Here is a 25,640-nt window from a genome sequence, read left to right as displayed (position 1 = left end):
TTAATTTGATTATGAATTGACCATAAAAGCAAAATTAACCAAAACCGTAATCTAACTATAAAAACAAATGACCCGTAATCAATCTTTCCTACTTAAAATTACTGAAATTTGTGTAATAAGTTTTTATTTTACTCGAAATAATTCTTAGTTCAATTACATGAAATAATAACAATGAAATAAACACTTTTTATACCAAGAACTGTACATTTTAGGCACCATAAATGTGAATTTACAAAAAAATACTACAAACCAAAGATCTGATCAGTAATGGTGCATCGATAAAACCAGTATATGCTAACTACTCTTTCAAGTAGATTCAAGCACTGTAAGGTAATACGGATACCCTTGGTGGGATCCGGATGGCTTGTTCGCTTCTCCTTGGTTTACCTTGTCGTTAATGGGTGTAAGATCCCAATTCAAAATGTAGTTCGACAAGTCGTATATCCCCGAAGCGAAAACACAAATCTGAAGAGGGATTTCGGCGGTCGACCTAGATTGAAGTGTGAGTTTAGTAGAGCTCGACCCTGACCAAATGAACTGGGGGACACTTTCGAGAGACAGTGACTTGGAAGATCGTGTTGCAAGGGCGTCGCTTGTAATGATCTTTGTATCGCTGACAATGGGGATATCTGACCATCCCGCTTGGTGTTCCGGAGGCTGAGATGCAGTGGCATTGTCTATGGGTTGGCTGTTACTACTGGGGGAATCGAAGGTGTTGATATGGACTGATACGACTGAACTGGAGGAGTTGGTTATAGTCATCTTCAAATTTACTTCACATACCGGAGCTGAGAAGTTATGTTGAATGGTCCGAGGTCCATCTACTACCCATGATATTGGACTCATGCTAGAAAGACTGCTAGAGAAGATAAAAAGGAAATCGAAACAAACATCGGAAATAAGTTTCATTTACCGATTCATCACTAAAAGTTGTGGTTACCCGAGTCTTACCTGCAATCACAAGCATGATGAGAAAAGAGAAGTGGTGTATTTGAAGTTCCGGAATCAATATTACCCTTGGGCAGTTGAGTGATGAAAACGAAATCAACTTTATATTCATACCCCTGGTCCATGAAAAAAATTTGAACTGAAAGAATCAGCTGGCTAGTGTAAAAGATCCAAAGAACTAACAAATAACCAATCTGATGCAACATCGTCATCATCAGCAATATGTCTGAGAGTCGGGAATAAAATGGTGGTATAGATAACAAGACGATCTAACCTTAGTCAAATGCTGAAAGTCATGGTAACAAATGGGGTATGCTAATAAACATTAGGAAAAACGGTCCGTTCCAATTGATTGGTTATAGGAACAAATAGCATAATGGCAAGAAGGTTACCAACCTGAGATGACACTCCCTGGCATGATCTTTCACAATCATGGAAATCGGCCAAAGGTGAACTCGATACATCAAAGCGGGGTTCGCTACTATCCCGAGGGCCCAATCTTACATCACTCTGAAAAGGGGAAAGTGGAGTAATATCTTCAGAAGTTGATGACCTCTGATCCTGAAGGGAAAATCAGAGTATAATTTTAATCCAACTGGTGAAAAAGCTGAAAGAAACAAACAAGTATTACTTGGCAATTCCTATGTCCCTCATGTTTCATAACATGTAGGATATGAAGGGGGTTTTTAATGAGGCCTATCTTCTATATAAAAAAAGTATTACTTGGCAATTGAAGAATTCAAGATGACGAACAAACCTTTAAGACGCTTACTATGTGGCCTATAGCATACTTACACTAAAAGGTTATAAGGTCGATGTACTAATAATATAAGGTGGAATTACAACTTATGCAAAACCTACAAAAGTCGGCGACCATGTTACTCTAGTCTGGATAGCGACCAAGCCCCAGATCTAACCCTTGCCTGATCATTTTACATTTTGCTAAGTTTTTATCGATGAACATTGAAGTTGGCTTAGGTTCAAAGGAATACCATCATGATCTGAAGTTACTATTGTGTCCCATGGAACCAAAGGGAGGGTATTTTGATCAAACACCCTCTGGCCTGAAAAAAATGAAAGAAAAGAAGTCGCCTAATGCTAGCTTTGCAGTTTGCACATGTAACATCCTAGTTGTTATAAAACTTCGATGAACAAATAAGAAGGAATCATAAACATTTTATACCGGATGAATAATGCAAGGTGCAAGTTCATGTATAGTTGTACCAACCTTAAGCATGAAGAAACATGAAAGTGATTGACCAGCAAATAAAGATTGAGAAGGTAAGATGCTATCAACAGGTTGAAGCAATGAGATCTCCCAGTGCTACAATGGCAACTGATGAACCTGGAAGCATTCAGAACTGGTCTTGTTGACAACATCCATGCGCAAGAGGAACTCTTGCAAGCACTAAGTTCAAATGATACATCTAACGACGGTAAAACCTAGCAGAGATGAAGAGAAGAAGTTAGAATGGCCAGGTAGCCAACTGAGACATATAGAGAAAGGACACATGATCAATAAAATATCACTCATATGAATACAAGAGAAACATATTGACCCTTAAAAAGAACAGTTAAGAGATCAAGCAAGAAACAACCCAAGTGAACTATGCTTGGATAACATAATATGGAAGGATTGCTTCTAACATAATTGACAAGTATCAATAGTATCATTATGAAAGTTTTGCCTGACTACCACCAGCTGACATACATTAGCATTTTACTATTCCGAAATTAGTTTCTAATTGAAGTACTTAGAATATGATTTATTCAGAAGTGGGTGGTTATGAGTTCACAATGATTTAAATATCTCATGAGGAAATTCAAATGCATGAAGTTAGCACTCAACTTCCATATAATTTCTATTGAACTAAATTCTAACGGATATTTTCTAGCAATTAGCCGCAGCATATTGCTGCCACAACCATTTTCTATTTCCACATAGATTAAAATGTTGTCCGTGCGCTACAATAAATAGATTAAAATGTTGTTGAGTGTACCTTTTACCTTTACACTTTACAAATCAATTTAATAAGACAAAGGCTAAATAAAGACTAATCAAGAAACAAATCCACATTTAAGCTACCAATGGTAATAATATAGCAAAAGCTAGGTAAAAGAATCAAACTAAGAAACAGCCTTCTCCTATTCAAGGACTTACCTGCAAATTATAATGCATGCGTAGAGTGCGATACTTCATGATGCTTGATACACCTTCCGTTTCATAATATATTGTAATGTACAAAGGAATATTTCCGGGAACAGCAGCATGAAACCAAAGAGGCCATGATAATGATGTTTCCTCCTGCACTGATATATCCTGAATCATATATAAATGTGAAATATATGAATGCAAGGTACTACAAACCTGATATAAACTGTCAGCAAAGAATGCACGGTGAAAAATTACCTCGGGAAAGTGAAAGACATTCTGCGGCATTTTATTACCATTAGTATGCCCACCGCTTTTCTCAAAATTCATCTTTTTTAAGCAAGCAGGAAAGTCTACATTCAACTCCCTTTGATTCCCATCATATAGGAATCTGGGATTGCTGATCTTCATCTTAAGGTTCTGTCAAAACATTATTATAACCCACATTATAAAATAAATAACCATTAAAATAATCATTATGAACTCATGATTGTCCTTTTTATCGAGATTCCTATATGCGTGGATATTTAAATCATTGTGAACTCATAACCACCCAAAACATTATTCCCCTTTCAAACTCTAAATCATTTGTTCTTTTTATCGAGATATAGAGTGGCGGCGTGGTTTTCGGCGAAATATCCTAATTGTCCAGTTCTCTTTGATTGCCTAGTCGGCGACCCAAAGCTGGCCGATTTGATTAACCTGTCCATGAAAACTAACCCATCACCGGTCTTGTGGAGTCCCCCTCCCATGGGTTTCTTTAAAGTTAATGTGGATGGGGCAGTTCAAAGAGAGTGGGAAAGCAGTGGTATTGGGGGTTTACTACGAGATGAAGAGGGCAAGGTTTTGGGCTCTTCGGCTTCAGCTGGTTCAGGCCCCCCGGTTTTAGCTGAATTGAAGGCCATCCAAGCTGGTTTAGCTTTGTTTGAGGCTTCAGAGTGGCGTGGCAAGGGCAGGCTAATTAATGAGTCCGATTCAGCGAATGCAATTAATTGGATTAAGAACCCAGAATTGTGTCCTTCAGTGTTTTCACAACTAGTAAAGGATATTGTCAATGTTGTTATTGAGCATAGTGTCATTTTAAGTTTTGTTAAAAGGTCCGTGAATTGGGAGGCTGACAGCTTGGCTAAGGCGGGTATAGGGTAGTTTCTTAGGACAGTGGGGATTTACAGAGGTGAGCGCTTGAGTGTGGGGGTGGTGTTTGTATTAGCTGGCTGTCATATGTAATGTACTATTTTCTAGAATGACATTTAAGGCACTCTTTTCCTCCTTCCAATGTCCGCTGATGTATTTTTGTACAGAAGTGGTTATGAAGGGGGTTTTAATGAGGTCTCGCTATTTATAAAAAAAAAAATAATCAACACTATAAAAAGACACACGACACAAGTCTGAATGTGCATATACGAGGGAAACTGCAGTAATTAATCCCTGCCAAGCTCAGGCATCACTTGAGGCTAGACCAATCAAACTAAATGGAACATGCGAGGGGCTCTGCCCCGCACCCCCCAAAAATTGGTCCAATGGCAATTTAGGTCCCTATAAGTTTAAAAAAAAAATTTGATAGGAATTGCAGGCCTCGTTAAAAACCTCCTTCACGATTAAAGGAGCTTATAGAGAATCTCCTTAATCAGCGGAAGGAGGAAAAGAGTGCCTTAGGATTTTATTAACCATAGAAAGAACACGATACAACCAGGGAGCCACCCCCAATATAAACAAAACACCAAAACAGCCACAAACAATCCTACAGATGTTTGATCTTGGTTCCGTCCCTGCAAATAGTACATGCATATAATAGATAACCACAAAATTTAACATGATTATGTTACTCCATAGTTCAACAAAAGGCCAGACGAATGACCCACTATCATCAACTTGATGTCAGGGGCACTCTGGGGTAGATAGCTTTCATTACTCTAGGAAAACGACAGCCATACAAATAACAAATACAAGATAAAGATGCATATTGAATTTTTTTAGAATGAGACAGTTGATACTAACTCAGTCAACGGCAATATAGAAAGACTATAACACTAAAATGGGTAAAGAAAACTGTACCTTGACAGGAAACTTTGATTGGTTACTTAGTTCTAACACAAGAGGCCGCAAGTCTCCAGCGTAGGTTTTCTTGGGTAAAGAATGAATAAAACCCTCAAGTCTGGGCGTACTCTAGACATTCATCAAAAATCAGTTCAAGTCAGACACAGTTCTACAAGGGGGTAAGAGAGTAAGGGAGACGACAACAAAAGCAGATTCAGAGGAATCATGTGCACCTTAATCACTAGAAACTTCAAGTCATTGCTAGGAGAATGCTTAGCCTTCCTTCTTCCCTTGACAACTCTTCTGTTCACAGGGTTAGACTCAAAATTACATATACCTACCACTGAACTTGACAATTTCCATTTCACACCAACGATTTTCAGAATGCCTTCTATTCTAGGAGTAACAGTAAATTGCACCTGAAAAAAGATATAGCAATTGTAAGGTTATAGTAACTAATGAGAAAAGTGTTTTAATTACGGTACACCAAGGATAAGAACATCAATTAGGTTATATATGTTCTCTCTCATAATTTTAATTTCCTACACAAGTCTTTAACAGTCCATAAAACCAATTAATTTTTTAGAAATCTTCACAAATATAATTAATGTAGATGACAATTCATACTAACACCCCATCTATAAATTATTCGAGTATTCCTGTAAAATACGCACCAAGGTTGTTTCACCCCCTTCTAATGAAAAGTCAACATCAGATAAAATCAAAGACGAATTAATATCCCTGCAGTCATCATGCAAACACCTATATCAGCAGTTGTATAAAACAATGCAATATTGGAACCTCCGAGCAGGAAGAATATTGTAAAAAAATCAATGCATGTATGCATATATACACCCATATATAGGAACACAGTAACACATACCCAGTGGAAGTTGATGTTTTGCTTTCATTTTTCAGGAGCTCAATGTTTGAACTATTAGCATCTGTGTGGTAATTGATGTGACAAAAACAATTATGATCAATATAGGGTTGAAAGGAACGATGAAAGGAATAAGGCCTTAAAGAAAAAGTTAACAGACTTTGAAAACTTGCCTTCTTCAGGATTTGCAGAGAGCTCACACATCAGAGAAACACTTGAGACAGAAATAGGGATTTGCAGAGGGTTTTTAAATTCAATATCCACTTTTATTGCTTCTGCAAACAGATGAAGAATATACCCCCAAACACCCATCAATGTTACAATAACTTACACCTACATATTCTCCACTATCTATGAAATGACCATCATATATTACTAAAGGTAAAAGTTTGAAATTAATGTTTCAATCTAAAATTCCATCCCAGGAATGCAAAATCCTCGACAATAAGTTAGGAAAGGATCATTACAGGATATCTAAATTGAACTATAAATCGCGGAAAAATTCTCAGTTACTGCCAATAGCATTATTGCCAATACAAAGAATATAAGCTCATGTAGCATATATGAATCAAGTTCATGCATTAACTATAAATCCTTGAAAATTCTCACTCGCTGCCAATAGCGTTTTTGCCAACACAGAATATAAGCTTATGTAGCATATATGAATCTGTTTCATGCCTTCTACCCTAAAATTCTAATAGTCATACTCCAAATATTTAAAAGACAGTTGAAGAAGAGAATTTCCTAATATAAAGAATACATTGGTGAAGAGAATTTTCATAAAACCTGGAACACAAAATTAGCAGTAAAGGATCCCTTGGTTCAAGTTTGGGCCTATCCAGTTAGGAAACAATAAACTATGAAGCTGGCCTCACTGTCTAATATTTGTAGTATGCATTGTTACTAAAAAACAGCAAATTTGAACCAGCTGCCAGCCAAAAACCTTCAAACTATTTGTTTTGACAGAATTCTAAGTTTAGAAAACAATTATTAACATTAGATATTGTATTAACATCTTCATACCTCCTGCCACACAAATATTTGATTCTTTATACTTTCGTGGTATATGCTTTGATTGTAGGTCCAGCCAGTTGGACCTGGAAGTAGACAATGATGGCATTATGTCTTCCTCCAGCGAACGCCATACACTTTCTCTGACACTAGCCTGAAAAGAATGAAACACCTATGAGTCTATGACATTATGCACAAAAAATCCTACTTTTGAAACAAACTAGTTAAGCATATCAATGAAGTATGGAGAGAATATGTTGTTTATGATTACAAATTGATTTATGTAATTCCATACCCAAAAAAAAAAACACCACAATAAAAGTAAATGGAACTAACAAGCTGCCTTAAGCCAATATGTTTAGGTTTGGCTACAAGTACCAAGACAGAAATATCTACGTCAAAAAAATTGAATGCCCCTCCAAACATTCTTATCCAATACCATCCTCTTTTCAAGTTTTAATACTTCCATATCATTATTTATGTCTACTTTTCATGCATGCACAATCCATCAATAAACAGTAACGTTAACAAGGAAAAGGGTTGGGGTGTGTGTGTATTATTTTTTTCGGGTGGGTGGGTGGGATTTTTTTTTTGGGGGGGGGTTCTTTCATTGACATTGAACAAAAAAAATCACAATTCCTAGAACAAATAATAATTCCACTTACAGCTTCAGAAGAGGCATTAGTTCTATGATCTTCAAAAATGACCTTAAGGGAGGAAATGTTGATAACAGGCAACTGAAGTTTCACCACCTCAAATGTCCTACCAGTTTTCAGTATCATCCATGAGGGGAAAAAACAACTAGATAAATCTGTTAAACTTGCACGTTACAAACTAATAAGACAAGCCTAATTTTCAAACACAGGGTAGATTTCTATGATCTAAGAAGCCCCTATATCTTTTCAGATTCCTCACTCCTCAGTCAACAAAGCACAACGAAAATCAAATTAACTTCTGATCCACCTGGAAAATCTGAAGAAAATCTCTCAGAAATAGCTCGTGTTGACTTAGACTGACAAGTGCTAGCCAAGACCTCCAGCATATGAGAGACAGCAACATCATACATGCCAAGTGAAGCATACCACCTATATCAAGTGAGTTTTATTAGAAAAAATCCACAATGTAACTCTGCAACAACTACATTCATATAGGATCCAGCGGCACCATATATGAAGCTTACTGTCCAATGCGGAAATGAACATGATCTTTAATAAGACTCCAAGTGGTTCCCTCATAAACAGGAATAGCACTTCTATACGTGCGAATCGCATGTTTAACCTGAAGAAGACATTGTAAAATATTAGAAGAGGGAGGATTTAATATATTCCCAGAATACTTGAGGGTTCTGAATACCTGATCACATTTTTTGTAATGATCGCCGGAGAGAACAAGATGAAACCCATATTTATGCAACATTGGTGGTTTTGATAACAAGTAGCAAAAAGATGCTTGCTCAAGCATCACAGCCGAATGTAAAGTATCCTAAGGGGAGAAAACAAAAAAGGTTGTGACTTGTGAGTGGCAGATAATATGCACTTGTCCAAGGCAATTCCTAGGAAATAGAACACTACCTCACCACAAATGCGGAAATAAACAGTGGCGGCTTCTTTAAACTGGTGTCTTGTCTTCAGCATCTCTACCCACCAAAGACCGCATCTGGTAGCATTTCGTCGACCAGCAGATCCAAGTTTCTGCATTAATTGAATAAATAAAGGAAAAAGAAAAATCAATGGGAGGAATTAACAGTTAGTTGGAGTTTGCTACATATAAAAGTTTAACTTGATATCTTCCATTCCTAAATGTCACCACAATTGATCCTAATTACTTACGCAAACCAAAATATAAGACTAGCTCAATCTAGCAAAACAAAAATTCCCAAATCATCCCCAAGACCATAAGTACTTTAAAATGTTAACTACTGGACCAGTATATAAGGAAACAACAATGATAGTCATTTTTCATATACCAAGGGGCATTTTTTACTGTTGAAGAACCCATTAAGTTCATCCTTGGCTTAGCAAGAAAACATCCACCTGACCTAGCTATTGCAAGCCACAACCCCCATCCACCACAAATCATATGCGGAAGACTTTACCAAATTTGTCCAATGTCATCCGCATGATAACTTCTACAATTCCCAGCCAACACATAAACCTCATTCATGGTTCAAACCTAACTGTTAATCTAAAAGCAAGTATCCACACCAACTATAGAAAAATGGATGTTAAAGATGCTGTTAATTTGAGGAAGAAATGGCTATATAAAAAAGGTCATTCAGATATAAAGAAAAATAATGATGATATCTAGAATTAGTTCACTTAAATTTAGTAGTTTCTATTTTTTTTTTTCATATACGCATCAATGAATCAATTTTCTTCTTCAGCTTAAAAATCGAGGGTTTCATGCTATGCATTGCTTTTAAGAAAATAGACGTATTTTAAGGAAAGCTATAAGAAAATCCCTACAAATCATATATGACAAGATATGTTCAGTTCTAAAGCCAAGAAAAAAAAGAGGAGCCAAGAACTATACATACTAAATAAGTATTAAATGCATTTTCCATGCAATACTCTGCATCTTTTCTTGATTGATCAAGCATGAAGTAGGTAAGTCCCATCATCTCCTGAAGAAATGAACAAGCCATGATAAGGTTGCAAAATAGGTCAAATAAATCCATAAGCAAGCCCAAATATACAGTGAAAGGTTTTCATGAGATCTATTTCAAAGAGAATAAACAGAAATACACGCTCTCCTTATATTTTGAAGTTGCAACCCATTCATGTGAAGCACAAGCCAAGAAAGTGAAAAGAAAAAAAAATCAATGTAGAAAACAGAGTAAATGGTATTGAGAGAGAGAAACTTTCAAACAACCTGCACACCAGCATAGCGCTTCCAGGCTTTATCAATCTTATAATCAGTGGAAATTAGGCGATAATTTGATAGTGCAAGTTCATAGTCTCCTAACATGAATGCATAGTCACCTAAAATTCTAATCTGAGATTCAATTGAGTTAAAGGTATACCTGTGGACAGAGGAAATAAAACAAAATTAGGATAAACTCAAGAAGAAACGAGAAACAGATTTGAATCTGAATGAATGAACATCATCACTTACACAGGACCATTAGGGGTATCTATTGTTTCGTCTTTCCCCTTCCTCCACCACAAGTTCTTAATTTGGTTCCTAAAACCTTTCCTTGTAGCAGAAACCTAATGATATGAAAGAAAACAAGAGGAATATGAACATTATTTGAGAATTTAAGGGGGAAAAAGCAATACATTGAAATTCTGATACGAACATGAGGAACCAAGTTGGGGAGCTAAAATACCTGTTGGTTCAACACACGTATATTTTGTTCCATGAAAGGAATGATATGTTTAGATGATAATTCTTGCAGACAATCCTTTATCTGCTACCAAAGAATGCAACCATAAGTAGAATTACAAACAAAAGTATCCAAGAATATCAGATCAAGGAGTTGGAAAGTTACCTCATTCAGGTCATCAAGATTGAGGAAACCACCAAGATTTTCAGTAGGTAAAGCATCGGGTTTCTGTCTCAAAAGTACACGAATTAAAGCATTAGACTGACTTTATCATATACTTTAGCTAGCACCTCGAACCAACACAAGATTCAGCAAACATTTTCCTATGAACAAGTAAAAAAAACTGAAAGATGATAATCCCTCAGAGTCAAGTAATTTACAAATAGAGCCCAAGGGTTATTTTGATGTTGGATTTTCCCATCTTGAGAAGAATTAATGCAAATTATTTGACAGTCATTTTGGCCAAATGCATTTCTCATCTCAGCCAAAAGTTTAGTAGCCCTGCAACCAAAAAGGAAGTTAAAATAACATTCAGCTGGCTGCACTACAGATCTTACCATATATTTGTTTCGCTCATATGACATCCACTTAATTAACTGAAATATATAGAAATATTATTGTTTAACCTATACCAGGTCTTTAGCTTCCTTTGTGTTGATTATGTTATCAAAACTACACAATAATCAAGGAGAACTTATAAGAAAATCCTGAATGGCATAAATTGAATGTAAATTGGTCTGAAATTGGCTTCCCCAGTCTAAACAAAAGCCCAGTCTATTCCAATTTTCACATTATGGTGATCCATTTCCTACAAGCTTCTTTGAGGATGTTTTAACCCAAATCATTCCACTTGTCTTATTCCATGTAAAGTAGGTTTCTTCATACATGATGGGAATCTCAGTGGTTTTTTGCTATTCAAACCAGTGTTCTTGCTCATTTGACACATAGTCTCATTTCTTAACACATAAAGCTGGTTGGTAAATCTTATGCATTCAATTAGGATGAACATCAATATTCTTACAAGTCATACATGCAGCTTTTACATGTCTGAATAAGAAATTTAAGCCTATACAGGCATGCATATTCTTCTGAAATGATGTATCAGTGCTTAACAGCATCATTTTCGTTCTTGTACTTAATAATTTCAATCATAGCATGATAAGAAATTGTAGCATACTTATCTAAAGGACCATCTTGATTATCATGCACAAGTAAGTAATGCTTCAAAATCTTTGGGTCCATTGCACCATCATTGATATGAGAGGGCAATTTGTTGGTGTTAAAGAGGTCTACAAATCTGTTTATAGGTTCATCATCCTTTGAGGACACAACCAAAAGGCCTACAAGTCATTTTGGACAAGAAATAATCAATCGAATGCTCCAGAATAAATATTTTAATGAAACCCACAAGTGAAAGAAACAGGGTTAGTAGATCTTAATCATGCAGCAGGAAAACAAAAAGGGAAGAAATTTCTCGGATAAAATTCCAAAGCTTATATGCCACAGGATGGTCAAAAGCTTCATGGTCTGAAAAAGACAAGGAACGTACAAGCTCTTTGTTAAAAAACTGAAACCATGATGGTAAAATTTCAGATTCAAGCCCTGCAAAAGAAATACCATTTATAAATCAAAGCAACAAGGTGAACTTTTAATAAAACCACACAAGAAAGGGCAAGCAATGAAATCAGACAATCTCAATAGTATATTGAAAATGAAAAACTAGCCACCAAGGAAACATATTGCTAATATGCTAAAAATATCAAAATCAAATATAAACTTACTAGAGAGAAGATTGTTAAATTGAGATGGTTCTAAAGGTTCAAGAAAATTTTTCTCTCCCGCATGGGTAATAACCTGCTTTAGCCTCTCTTTCGCCACCTAGGAGATTAAATCTTAGTTTCAGAACAACAATAAAGAAAAACTAAAGATGAAAATTATAAAATGATTGAAATTGCAGGCAAACTATGGAGCTCAAATCCACCAACTTGGTTCCAGAACCCATCAACTTCCCTCATCAGTTTATTTTGCAATGAAACAAAACCCTCAAATGAAATCAATTAAAATACACATTACATTATTCTAAAGCTAAAATACTTAATCAATGCCAAAAGAAACTGCTCCAGGTAGCTTCCAGCTCAACCAGTACTGATCCCAATTCATACCAATTGAATTCAACTAATCAAAACATTTACCACTACATTATTAAGCTACAAAACTGATGAGCTGAACAGAAATTACCTCCAGATTCGGTTGTCGAACATCCGAGGAGTAAAACAAGCGCAATTTGAACTTCCGCAGCCTGTAGGGTTGATCACTCGCCGTCCGTACAGGCACTGCCACAGAAACTCAGATAAGTAACAAGCAACAAATAAATAAATCACCTCAAAATGTGAGATACAAGACAAAAAACACGTATAAATGCACATAATACAATCCATATATAAAAATTTTCACCGTCAATGTTTGTGAAGTCGCAGAAAGGGGAGAGCATCTGGACAAGGGAGATTCCGTTCTTGAGGCAAGCTTGTTCAACAAGTTGAGTGCTGAGCACCATAACCAAGGGAGTGATCTCCTCCAATAGCATTTTTCCAAGTGGCGTGTTGGCTGGATCCGCCATCACTCTTTCCCTCTCCCTCTCCTCCGATTATCGTTTTCGCGGGAAGCTAATGAGTCAGCTGTGATTTCTGGCGAGTTGACTCGGGGAGTTTGAAGAATCAATTAGATCAGTGCCGGAGAAAATAGCCTTCCTCTTTCAACGGATTCTTTGATCCGATCTTTTTTTGTGTCAAATTAAGGTTTCGAATTTGTGACGGAGAGCGAGCGAGATTGAAGAAATGAACATAAACAAAGATGGCCATAGCAAACCCAATCCAACATTTTCAACTGGGCCAATGATTTAAAATGGAGCCAATGGATCAGGCTCACTGTGAATTCAAATATTTGAAAATATTTGATTTAATTTGGATTTGAGAATTTTGTCATTCGAATATATTTTATTTTTTACATAAAAGTTTAATATTTTTTTATAAAACATCAAGATTTAAACTCATATATAGGTGCAGATAGGCTGCTAATCCAAGTCATTTAAGAAAAATAAAATTTCTTTATATTAATTTAAGTTTAGTCAAAACTATGATTTTAATAATAAAACTACTTTTATGGCAAAAGTGTCAAGATAATGTGGTTGGGTAAGTTTTTTTTTCCAGGATAATGCGGTTCCCACATTATTTGTCCATTTAGGGTGTTTTTTGCAGTACAAGCCTAAAGATCCATGAAATCTTGGCGCCTTCAGGAAAAATGAAACTCTCCGAGATCACTTGGCGTCTTCAAGCATATTGGCCATGTGGAAGACTCCGTGATTACTTAGCATCTTCAGTTTAGTGGTAGGTTGTCTCAGATTGGGAAACATGTAAGTATTAATGGAAATACTAATATTCATTAATAACCGATAGGTTGATGGTTAGTGGTGGAATGAAAAATTGTAATAAATATCTGGTATGTTATAAAATGAGGTGTTTTGGTTGAGAATTGAAGAGTAACGTAATGGTGAGGAAATGAGAGAAGAGGCAAAATCTGGAAAAGAATTGAAAGAGTAAGCATCCGAGAAGAACAATACAAAAAATTTTGAAAGAAATTTTCTTTCAATCTATAATCTGTAAGCATTATTCGTATAAATTTTATTCGTATTCGAATAAAATATCTCTATTTCGGAAAGGTTTTTAAAATATTATTTTAATATGTTGTTGCAGGTAAAAAAGAAATGAGCAAGAAATTCGATAAGGTTTTTTATAACATCAAGTTGTTGAAAGAATAGTAGAGAAAATTTTGAACAAAATTTTCTTTCATTCTGTAAGTATTATTGGAATAAAATTTTATTCATATTCGAATAATATATCTTTATTTCGGAAATGTTATTAAAATATTATTTTTAATATTTTGTTGCATGTAAAAAAGAAGTGAGTAAGGAATTCGAAAAGGTTTTTTTTATAACATCAACTTGTGGGAAGAAACTTTCAAGTAAGTGTAAAAATAAATTATTTAAAGTATTTTATGATTTATTGTTAGTGGCAAAAGTGCCCAGATAATGTCACAGGGAGTGTTTAATTCCCAAAATAATCCAGTCACACGATTATTTCCCAAATGGGTGAATACTACAAGGATTCATGTGGTTTAGGGATCTCTCGGTGTCTTCAGGGGTGTTGGATTCGTGACAGAATCTCTCGGCGTCTTTAACACAAAATTTTTCATGCCAAGGTAAACCTCTCGGCGTCTTCCATGCAGAAATGCTCGGGGAATGCTCGGCGTCTTCATCTGTCGTCTGGCGGACGGGAATCTCTGCATGCATGCAGAGATGCTTTGAACGCTTTGAACGCATAAAAAACTTTAACACAATAATGGTGGGATTGCTCGGCGTCTTTAGTTAATAGGGTGACAAGGGCGTTCAATTTCTCAGCGTCTTCAGCTATGCATGGAGAATATTTGGTTGTTGTTGTATGTGGAGGTGGTCGTGAAATCTCGGTGTCTTCTTCTTTCTTCGCGTAGATTCGTTCTGCATGCTTTGGGACCATTCGTTTTGCATGCGTTGAGACCAATAATGCGTCTGCACCGATCAGACCAATAATGCATTTGCTCGGAGTCTTCAATGTAAGGGATGATATTATAAAAAATGTCAATAATTGGTGCACCGGCTTGTTATAAAATAGGGGTGGGGATTGCATTTCATTGCATGCATGAGTTGGTTTTAACTTACAGAATCAAGTGAGGATCCTGAAATTTCTTTTGCATTAGATTCAATTGGTGTTGCTGCTTGAAGTGGATTTTTAGTGATATTGGAGATTTTTACTGGTTCGATAATTTTCGAGCTTTGATTTAACGTCGTTCAAAAACACGTAAGTTCTTTCTCGTTTCCCATGCGAACTCTATTTATTTTTCCCCTGTTGAAAGAATGCTCATATATGTTAGGAGAATGATACATTTAAATTTTGTTCATGAGACCATAGTAATGTAATTTAAGATTGAGTACTATTGTTAATTTAAAATTAGAAAATGTAAGTTTGATGATTAAGTATACAGAAAATTTATGTTTGAGTATTATTGTTAATTTAAATGTTCGTGTAATTTTTAGTTGTATTTTTATATAATAATTATTAGAATTTTTATTTTGATTTAGTGGGAAAAAATTTCCCATTCTGTAATCGTGGCATTTTTACCGTAATAATAATGTATTTAAGCATTTTTTTATAAAACAATTGTTAAAATATTTACATTTATTATTTATAGTTTTGTAAATAGTTAATTTTCATTAACATTATTAATGTAATTTATTCTGAATATCTATATTTTTACGTGTAGAGAAAATGAGCAACAAATTTTTCACGATTGTCCATTATAATGGACATATGATGGAAAATGAGGTCGAGGTTATTTTTCAGTCTGAAGCACCTATAAATATAATGTTTAAAAGGGACATCACATTTGTAGAGATGAAGGAGAGGATAGTAAGAAAAATCCGAGCTAAAGTTGATGGTTTAAGGTACAAATTTATGGTATGTCCCAATCCGATCAGGTATGCTACAGTACCACTTGAAGAAGATGATGATATTATAACTATGGTTGAATTACATGACTCAACAAATATTCCAATTATTGAGTTATTTGTTGAGTTGTGTAATATATCTAATGTGCCTGGGTAATCAAGAAATGCGGTTGGAACTTTATCTCAAATGGGTTTCGAGAGTCATTTCGATAACCCGACATATAGGTCGATGAACAACTTTGTGGTGATGTTGGAAAGTGCAAATGAAGTTGGTGGAACATCTGGAGCCGTAGAGTATGACACTGAAAACCGCTGGGAAGAAATACTTGAAGATTCCAGTGAAGATGAAGAAATTGAGGAACCTCTTTTGGCTGAGGATGACGCCATGTTCCATGGTGATGAAGCTGATATCAATACTGATGAATATCCACACCGTATCAACCTATCCCTCACATGTAGAAGATTGATTGTGAAGAATAAGGGCACCTGAATTCCCGAAGATGCCAGGCTACATGATTGAATCGTCCGATAACTCTGGTGAATTAGTAGTTGGGAAGCAATACAAAGGAAAAAAGAAGCTACACTAGCGATTAAAGAGTATTGCATAAGAGGCCATGTAGATTGCAAGGTTGCAGAGTCCAACCAGAAAACTTTGTACGCGAAGTGTGTTAAATATGGCCCGAGTGTAAGTGGCTGATCAAAGTGTCCAAAATGCAGAGGCAAGATGCTTGGGTCATCACAAGGTACAATGGTCCACACACATGTTTGCAAAACTCTATCGATCAAGACCACAGACTACTGGACTCCGATGTAATTTGTCAATATGCGAAGGTTTTAGTTGAACAAAATCCAATGATCTCTTGCTCGGTGTTAGCTGTATCTATTCGAGACCAGTTCGTATACAATGTAAAATACAAACTTGTTTGGCATGCGAATGAGAAGGCAAGGAGGTTGATATATGGTGATTGGGATACATCATACAATGAGTTACCTGATTTGTTACAAGCTATGAAACAATTCATACCTGGAACCATCGTGAAGTCTCAGACCATGCCTGTATACGACCAAGAAGGTCAACTTGTTCAAGGGAAGAGAATATTCCATAGACTTTTTGGGCATTCAAGTCTTACATAGAGGTTTTTCATTTTGCAAACGTATGGTCCAAGTAGATAGTACGTGGTTATACGATCAATACAGACATATATTATTGATAGCAGTTGCGCAAGATGATCAACGAAATATATTTCCAATTACATTCTCCATCGTTGAAGGAGAGATAACAGAGGCTTGGGACTTCTTTCTAATTAATCTACGTAAGTATGTCGTCCGAGAAGAAGGAGTTTCCTTGATATCCGATCAAGGAAATGGCCTTTTGGCAGCAATTGAACGACCGGGAAGTTGTTGGACACCTCCGCACGCATATCCCGTATATTGTATCCATCATATTGGTAAGAATTGTATTGAGAAGTTTCATAATGGTCGTATTCATACGGAGATAGTCAACATGGTTAAGTTTTATTTTCAGTATTTGTACTCATTTATGTGTTTGTTTATAAATTGACTTTAACACAATATCTATTTTGAAACAGGATATGAACTATGCCAACCAAATTTTGACAAGAGATTGGAGGATTTGAAGGCATAAATGAGCGCGTTTGGAACTGGGCGTCGAAAATCGAGCGGGAGAAGTGGTCGTAAGCATACGATGGTGGTCGAAGATACGGACACATGACTACAAACTTTGTTGAGTTAATCAATCGATGGAATCGGCCAAGAGGGGGTGATTGGCAATTAAATTTTTGGTGGAAGCTTTTGCAGAAAATTGAAAGTAATTGCACAGCGATTTAGAGTGGTTCGACTTTCTCAACCAAAGTCTACGTCCACTACCTTAGTTATCCACACTAAATATTTCCAACAAATTCACTAATTTGTTCTTTCTTTTGAGGCCAAAGAGATAACCTTACAACTCCCTCAAGAATATACCCCAATTCTTGAGAACACTCTTTCTCAAAGAGAAGATTACAAATTTGCAAACTTACAAGGAAATTCTCACAAGGTAGATTGTTTGCACAATTCTATAACAAAGAAAGAACACTCAAGAATAATACAATTGAGCACAATAAGTGTTCTTGAAAGCAAAAATAAATATTGAATGAAATAGGCTTGAAAATGCTCAAACTTGAGGTTTGATGCTTTCTCTTTGATTCTCTCTTGATTCTTGTTGGTTGTTGTTTCTTGTTATTTGATCAATGACTTCTAAGCTTGTTTAAATACTCCTTGAATCACTTTTGAACGTTGGGGATCATTAATAAAGTCATTAGAGCCGTTATTGTGTGAAAACAATTAATAAAATCACTTGGGAGCGTGTGTGCATCGATGCATAGGGCTAGTGCATCGGTACACTATGTGTAAAATTCAAATATTTCGACCGTTGGAACACTTAGTGCATCGGTGCACTAAGGGTGCATCGATGCATAAAATGCATTCGATGTTTTAAAATAGTCTGAGAACATCGATGCATGTCTTGTGCATCGATGCACCAAATGCATTCGATGTTTTCATAAAATCCTGAGTGCATCGATGCATAAAATGCATTCGATGTTCAATTTATTCAATGGTGCATCGATGCATGGATTGGTGCATCAATACACTCTTTTGAAAAATTAATTTTAGGCTCGTTTTTGTTCGAAATACTTTGTGAAAATTGTTTCAAAAATATTTTAAGGTTAAAACACAATTTTACACTTTAGTAAGGATTGAAATTGATCTTTGAAAGACTTGGAGTAATATTTTGATATTCGACTAATTAAATCGAATATACTTAGAAAATCATTTGTAAAATCTTAAAATTCATTTATACTTAATTTGTTATATCGAAAATCAAAATGTTTTCAACAATCTCCCCCTTTTTGATATAACAAAACATTTGAGTAATTTGAAGATTTTCTTTGAACATAATTTTTGTAAACAATTTTGAAAATTTAATTTACTCCCCCTTACTATATTCTCCCATTTTTTGTTAAATCAAAAAGACTCTAAAACATTTTTAAACAAGATTTAAAAAAAATAAGCCAATTGTTCTTTATTAAATTAAAGCTTAAGCTGCTAAGATCAGAAACAAAAGAGAGATTAGCCATTAGTTTTCATATTCAATATTCATAAACATGTAATGGATAATTGGTCATATATGTCTAATGATGCAAAAATAAGTATTAATATCAAAAAGAAACTTCAAACCAAACATATATATATTAAGATCTAATATCCAAAGCAACCAAAATATAAATCCAAACAAATTCAAACATCCAACAATCAAAGTAAGACAATCCAAAAGCATTCAAAATGTTTTAACAAGTAAAATTCTAAGTTGATCCAAAACAAAAACAAAGCAAGGTCTACTCATCCATAGAAGGACCAGGAGGAGGAGGAAATCATGCTTGCATCTCAAGAGTAAGAGCATCCATACGTGCAAGCATCTCCTTTTGAAACTCCATTGGTTGAGTTTCCAAAGTGTCTAAGCGATGATTTACCGCTTCGTTGTTTACAGTTAAATGGGATTCGATGGAAGCAAACTGTAGATCAAATGTCTCCAAAAACGAACGAAAATATGGAGGCACTTGATCCTCTTGTTATGCCGACGCATTGTTGGGATCGTCAATATCTTGAAATAGCCTTGAAGCTCGGGATCATTGTTTACAGCTGGTGCCGGTGGAGGTGGAGTATGAGAGGAGCTAGGAGCAGGAGGTGCTCATGAAGAACTCGCTCCTAGAGTTTGTTTAGAGGGTCGATAAACCCATTGACTAGTTTTCTCATCCTGTTTCCAATCAGCTTTCTTTAAGGAGTTGAGATTGATTTGGTTTTGAAGAGGAATGGATTGTCAAGAGAGACGTTAAGACCGAGTTTGATAAAAAGATTACTAAGTAGACACCCATAAACTAATGTTTCGACATGTTTAGAAGGGATATCATTTATGGTATCTACTAGTTCACTAAAAATGATTTGTGCCAAATTGATTTCCTGTTATGTTGGATACAATGTATCCACCATAAATCCCTAATACGAAGAGTGGAGTACCTACCTCTGGATGGTCTAAACCACCAAGAGATCATCAAATGGAGAAATCGATCATGATGAGATCGTAGAGTACTAACACTAGCATTAGGAAGATAGGGATATACCACAGTTTCTTTTTCATTATATAAACCATTGTCATCTAGCCCAAATTACTTAGCGATAGACTCAGAGTCAATATGAATATATTGTCCTAAAAGGTAGGATCGAATTCCTATAGTCCCACATTGAGTCTGGTTTTGAATACATACAACATTAGAGTAGAAAATGCAGACTAACTGATGATAGACGATTGGTTTTAGGTGAAACAATTTATCAAACTTCCAGGATTTGAGAGTTGAAAGGTATTCGAGGTTGATATCTATCATGGCTTGAACAGAAGCAATACGCTCTTCCCGGATTTTATAAGATTGAAAAGAATTCATGTACCTATGGTAGAGTTCTTCTCCACGACGTTCAGGCATATTAAAATAGGAACTTATAATGGTCATATTGGGATTGTTTGGATTTGAAGGTTGAGGAGGAATGGGATGTCGATTTGAACGACTCGATGAAGAGGACATAGGTCTTTTTGGATTAGACATGGTTTAAGGAATGGAATAAGATGAGTAACCTGCAAATATAAAACACATGTATGCAATATAATCAATCCCAAAACTCAATTGAGTCCGCAATAATTCAAGGTTCTCTAAACCGAGTCCTAATGGGCAAAGTTTTTGAAAAACTAGTTAGAAAACAATTATAATATGTATAGTTTTTCATGAAAGCAACATAATTGAATCAAAAACATCAAATTTAAATTTAATTAGGATTTTTGATTTTTTTTTATTTCGAAAATACAAAAATTCATTGAAAATTTGTGAGATTTTGATGAAATTAGTTGTAAAAACTAGTTTATAAACATCATATAAGCAATGCCCAATATTTTGTTCAACCTAGAACTAATCTAAACTAGTTAAAAAATCAAAATTTGATAAACTAGGAGTTTTTAGAAAAATACCTTGAAAAATCTCGAATTGATGAGAATGAGAAGTTGTTTTGCACGAATTAATGATAGAAGGGTTTTGAGAAAATGATGAAGAAATAAGGTTTTTAACCAAAAACCCGACGGATGCATCGATGCATGGCCATGTGCATCGATGCACATTCAAAGGGATGCATCGATGGGTGTATCGATGCATATTCAAGAGGATGCATCGGTACACTCTCTAGTGTATCGATCCATTAAGCATAAAAATGTCAAAAATCTGATTTAAATACTTAAAATGCTAAATTATTTAGCTCTAGTGGTATTGGCAACTCATATATTGAAAATTAATTATGTTCAATCAATCAATTTTATCCTTAAGCATTATTTGAACATATAATAAATTTTCACTAAGAATCATAAACTCCCCCTAATTATTAGCAAAGAATGCAATCAAAAGAGTTATTTTTATAAGCATTTTCTTAAAACTAATTAAAAGTGCTAAAATTATTTTAAACACTAAATGAAGATAGGTCAGTTAAACCTAATTCTCTCCTAGGTGTCCAAAATCTTTCTTTGTCTAAAGGTTTTGTAAAAATATCCGCTAATTGGTGCAAAGTACCAACAAATTCTAGAACTACATCTTCCTTAGCGACATGGTCTCTAATAAAGTGATGTCTAATTTCAATATGCTTAGTTCTAGAGTGTTGGATGGGATTTTTAGTGAGACAAATAGCGCTAGTATTGTCACACTTGATAGGAATGATACCTACTTCAATTCCATAATCAAAAAGTTGTTGTTTCATCTATAAAACTTGTGTACAACAACTACCGGCTGAAATATATTCCGCTTCAGTAGTAGATAATGCAACACAATTTTGTTTCTTTGAAAACCAAGAAATCAACATATTTCCAAGAAATTGGCAAGTACTTGAGGTGCTTTTCCTAGCTAATTTGCATCCTCCATAATCCGCATTAGAGAAGGCATGCAAGGTAAAGCTAGAGTCTAGGATACCAAAGTCCTAAACTAGGAGTGTCCTTAAGGTATCTAAAGATTCTCTTAACAGCTAGTAAATGTGATTCCTTAGGGCATGATTGAAATCTAGCACATAAGCAAACACTAAACATAATGTTCGGTCTACTTGCGATTAAATAAAGCAATGAGCCAAATCATTTACCTATATAATTTAACATCCACACATTTACCTCTTTCATCTTTGTGAGGTTTCCCATTTTCCAATTCAAACTTCTTGAGCATATCTTTGACGTATTTAGCTTGATTGATGAAGATGCCATCTTTTCTTTGCTTGATTTGGAGTCCCAAGAAAAATGAGAGCTCCCCCATCATACTCATCTCGAATTCACTTTGCATTAGCTTAGAAATTCTTGGCAAAGAACATTATTAGTAGAACCAAATATTATATCATCAACATAAATTTGAACTACTAATAAATCTTTACCTTTATACTTTAAAAACAATGTAATGTCAACCTTCCCTTTTGAAAAACCTTTTTCAATAAAAAAAATTTGACAATCTTTCACACCAAGCTCTAGGAGCTTGTTTTAAACCATAAAGCACTTTTGTCAATTTAAGAACATGATTTGGAAATTTTGAATCTTCAAAACCAGGAGGTTGTTCTACATACACTTCTTTTATAAAACCATTTAAAATGCACTTTTAACATCCATTTGATATAATTTAAATTCATTGAAACATGCAAATGCTAATAACATTCTAATTGCTTCCATCCTAGTTACGGAAGCGTATGTTTCATCATAGTCTATGTCCTCTTCTTGAGCATACCCTTGAGCAACAAGTCTAGCCTTGTTTCTCACTATTTTACCACTTTCATCAAGCTTATTACTAAATACCCATCTAGTACCTACAGTAGATTTATTACTAGGCCTTTCAACTAATGTTCATACTTTACTTCTCTCAAATTGATTTAACTCTTCTTGCATAGCCATAATCAATGTTCATCATTTAATGCTTCTTTAACATTCTTAGGCTCTATGCATGAGATAAATGCAACATAATTACAAATATTTCTAAGAGAAGATCGAGTTGTTACCCCTTTGGATGGATCACCTATTATTTCACAATCCTTGACATAGTTGTATTCCCTTGGGTAAGAGACTTCCCTTTCTTCAATGGTTGGATTCACAAGAGGATCTTGAGTTTCCTCATATTTTGTTTCTTCCTTTGATGATGGTTCTCCAACGTCATGTCCAACGTTATTTATGTTTATAATACCTACATCATCATTCACACAAGAATCCTTCATCGGAAGAGGATTATCATCGAAAACAACATGTATAACTCTTCTACAACTAAAGTTCTTTTATTAAATACTTGATAAGCTTTAGAATTTAAGGAATAACCCAGAAAAATTCCTTCATCACTTTTAGCATCAAATTTGCCAAGATTGTCTTTACCGTTGTTTAAAATAAAACATTTACACCCAAAAGGATGAAAATAACTAATATTAGGTTTTTATTTTTTAAAAAGTTCATATGGAGTTTTCTTTAAAATAGGCCTAATCATTACTTGATTAATATAACAAGCGGTATTTGTGGCTTCCGCCCAAAATTATTTTGGCAAATTGTTTTCACAAAGCATGATTCTAACCATTTCTTCTAAAGTTCGATTTTTCCTCTCAACAACTCCATTTTGTTGAGGAGTTCTAGGTGTTGAAAAATTATGGCTAATACCATTAGAATTACAAAATTCAATAAATCCAAGATTTTCAAATTCAGTTCCATGATCACTCCTAACACTAGTTATAGAGTAACCTTTTTCGTTTTGGATTACTTTTGAAAACGTGATAAATTTTTCTAATGCTTCATCTTTAGTACTTAAGAATAGAACCCAATTATATCTAGAATAATGATCTACCAATACAAATGCATATTGTTTTCCACCCAAGCTAGTAGTTCTAGATGGCCCAAGAAGATCTAAATAGATCAATTGTAATACTCTACTAGTGGATACATCGTTAATGGATTTAAAAGAAATTCGCTTTTATTTTCCTTTAGCACAAGCATCACAGATTTTATCATTATCAAATTTTAGTTTAGGCAACCCTCGAACTAAATCTCCTTAAATTAACCATTGCAAAACACTCATACTAGCATGTCCTAGTCTCCTATGCCATAACCAACTATCATGCTCATCCTTAGCAACAATGCATAAATTAGTCATATCTATGGAATCTAAATTCACCATGTAAATGTTTCTATGCTATGACCAATAAGCATAATCTGATTAGATGCAATGTCAATGACCTTACAACAATTAATATCAAACATGATATTGAATCCTTTATCGCACAATTAACTAATACTCAATAGATTATGCTTTAATCCATTCACATATAAAACATTCTTAATTTGTATGGAAGAGGTATTACCTATAGTTCCTATACCTTCAATGTGACCTTTTGAGTTATCACCAAAAGTCACATCTCCTCCATTTTTGGCGTTGAGCTCTATGAACCGGCTTTTGTCACCGGTCATGTGTCTTGAGCATCCACTATCAAGGTACCATGAGTTTGAATTTGTTTCTCGTGCCTTGTAGCAATGCTCATTTTCCTTATAATCTTCCCCCAATACCATCAAGCACAAGTTTGCTACTTCTTGTTCCTCTTCATCGGAACCTTCTTCATCGCTCCATGTAGCCACGTAAGCCTTATGCTTATTCTTTGATTGACCATTTCTCTTCAATTGTGGGTAATCATATTTGAGATGCCCCAATTTTTTGCATTCATAGCAAATAATCGGGTCGTTTTCTTTTGGTTCATTCTTGAAGCCTTCATTTCGATTGAATTTTCTTCCTCGGTTTGGCCTCATCATTTTTCTGAACCATTTGGCAAACAATGACATCTCCTCGTCATCTTCATATTTATCCGAATCACTCTCATCTTTTGTTGATTTGAGAGCAACTCCCACGTTCTTCTTCTCATTCTCCTTTGTGTCTCTTCAATCTTATCAATATCCACCTCATCTTCAAGCATAATTTCATGAGTGAGGAGGGAACTGATTAGCTCTTCAAGAGTTAAGGACTTTAGGTTCTTAGCCTCGATGATTGCCGTCTTCTTTGATTGCCATGATTTTAGAAGTGAGTAAACTAACTTCCTCACAAGCTTTTCGTTTGGAATGATCTCTCCATATGATTTGAGACCATTGACAATCATTGAGAATCTATCCGTCAAAACTTTGATATCTTCATTTGGTTTCATCCTGAAATTTTCATAGCTATGCGTTATAAGACTAATTTTAGATTCTTTTATCTCGTCCGTACCTACATGAGTGACTTGTAGTTTATCTCATATTTCTTTGGCGGTTGTACAAGATGAAACTCTTCCGTATTCATCTGGTCCAAGAGCACAAAATAAGATATGGATGGATTTGGAGTTGAGCTGGAACATTCTTATCTCTCCTTCACTCCACAATCTTGGATAAGTGAAAGGCTTGATATATCCGTCTTCTACAAAATTCCATGCTCCCATGTCACTTGCTTGAATGAAATACATCATCTTATTCTTCCAATAGGCATATTTAGCTCCATTGAAGAAATGAGGCTTGTTGACGGGCATCGAATCGAGACCGGAGTCGAAGTTTGAAGTGGAGGACATTGATAACTTGATTATCAATGTAACTCTTCCTGAATCGACTCAAGAGATGATTAAACCTTCAAATGAGTGATGCTCTGAT

General features: G+C 35.1%; 1 pseudogene; it reads right to left on the bottom strand.

Moving 5' to 3' along the window:
* Window positions 1-222: 222 nt before the first annotated feature.
* LOC120158108 lies at window positions 223-13,148 on the bottom strand (annotated as a pseudogene).
* Window positions 13,149-25,640: the final 12,492 nt, after the last annotated feature.

The sequence above is a fragment of the Hibiscus syriacus genome, unplaced genomic scaffold (assembly GCF_006381635.1).
Source record: "Hibiscus syriacus cultivar Baekdansim isolate YM2019G1 unplaced genomic scaffold, ASM638163v2 tig00111303_pilon, whole genome shotgun sequence".
NCBI lineage: Eukaryota > Viridiplantae > Streptophyta > Magnoliopsida > Malvales > Malvaceae > Hibiscus > Hibiscus syriacus.
Note: the sequence above shows the minus strand (reverse complement) of the source record. Positions and strands in the feature narration are given on the sequence as shown.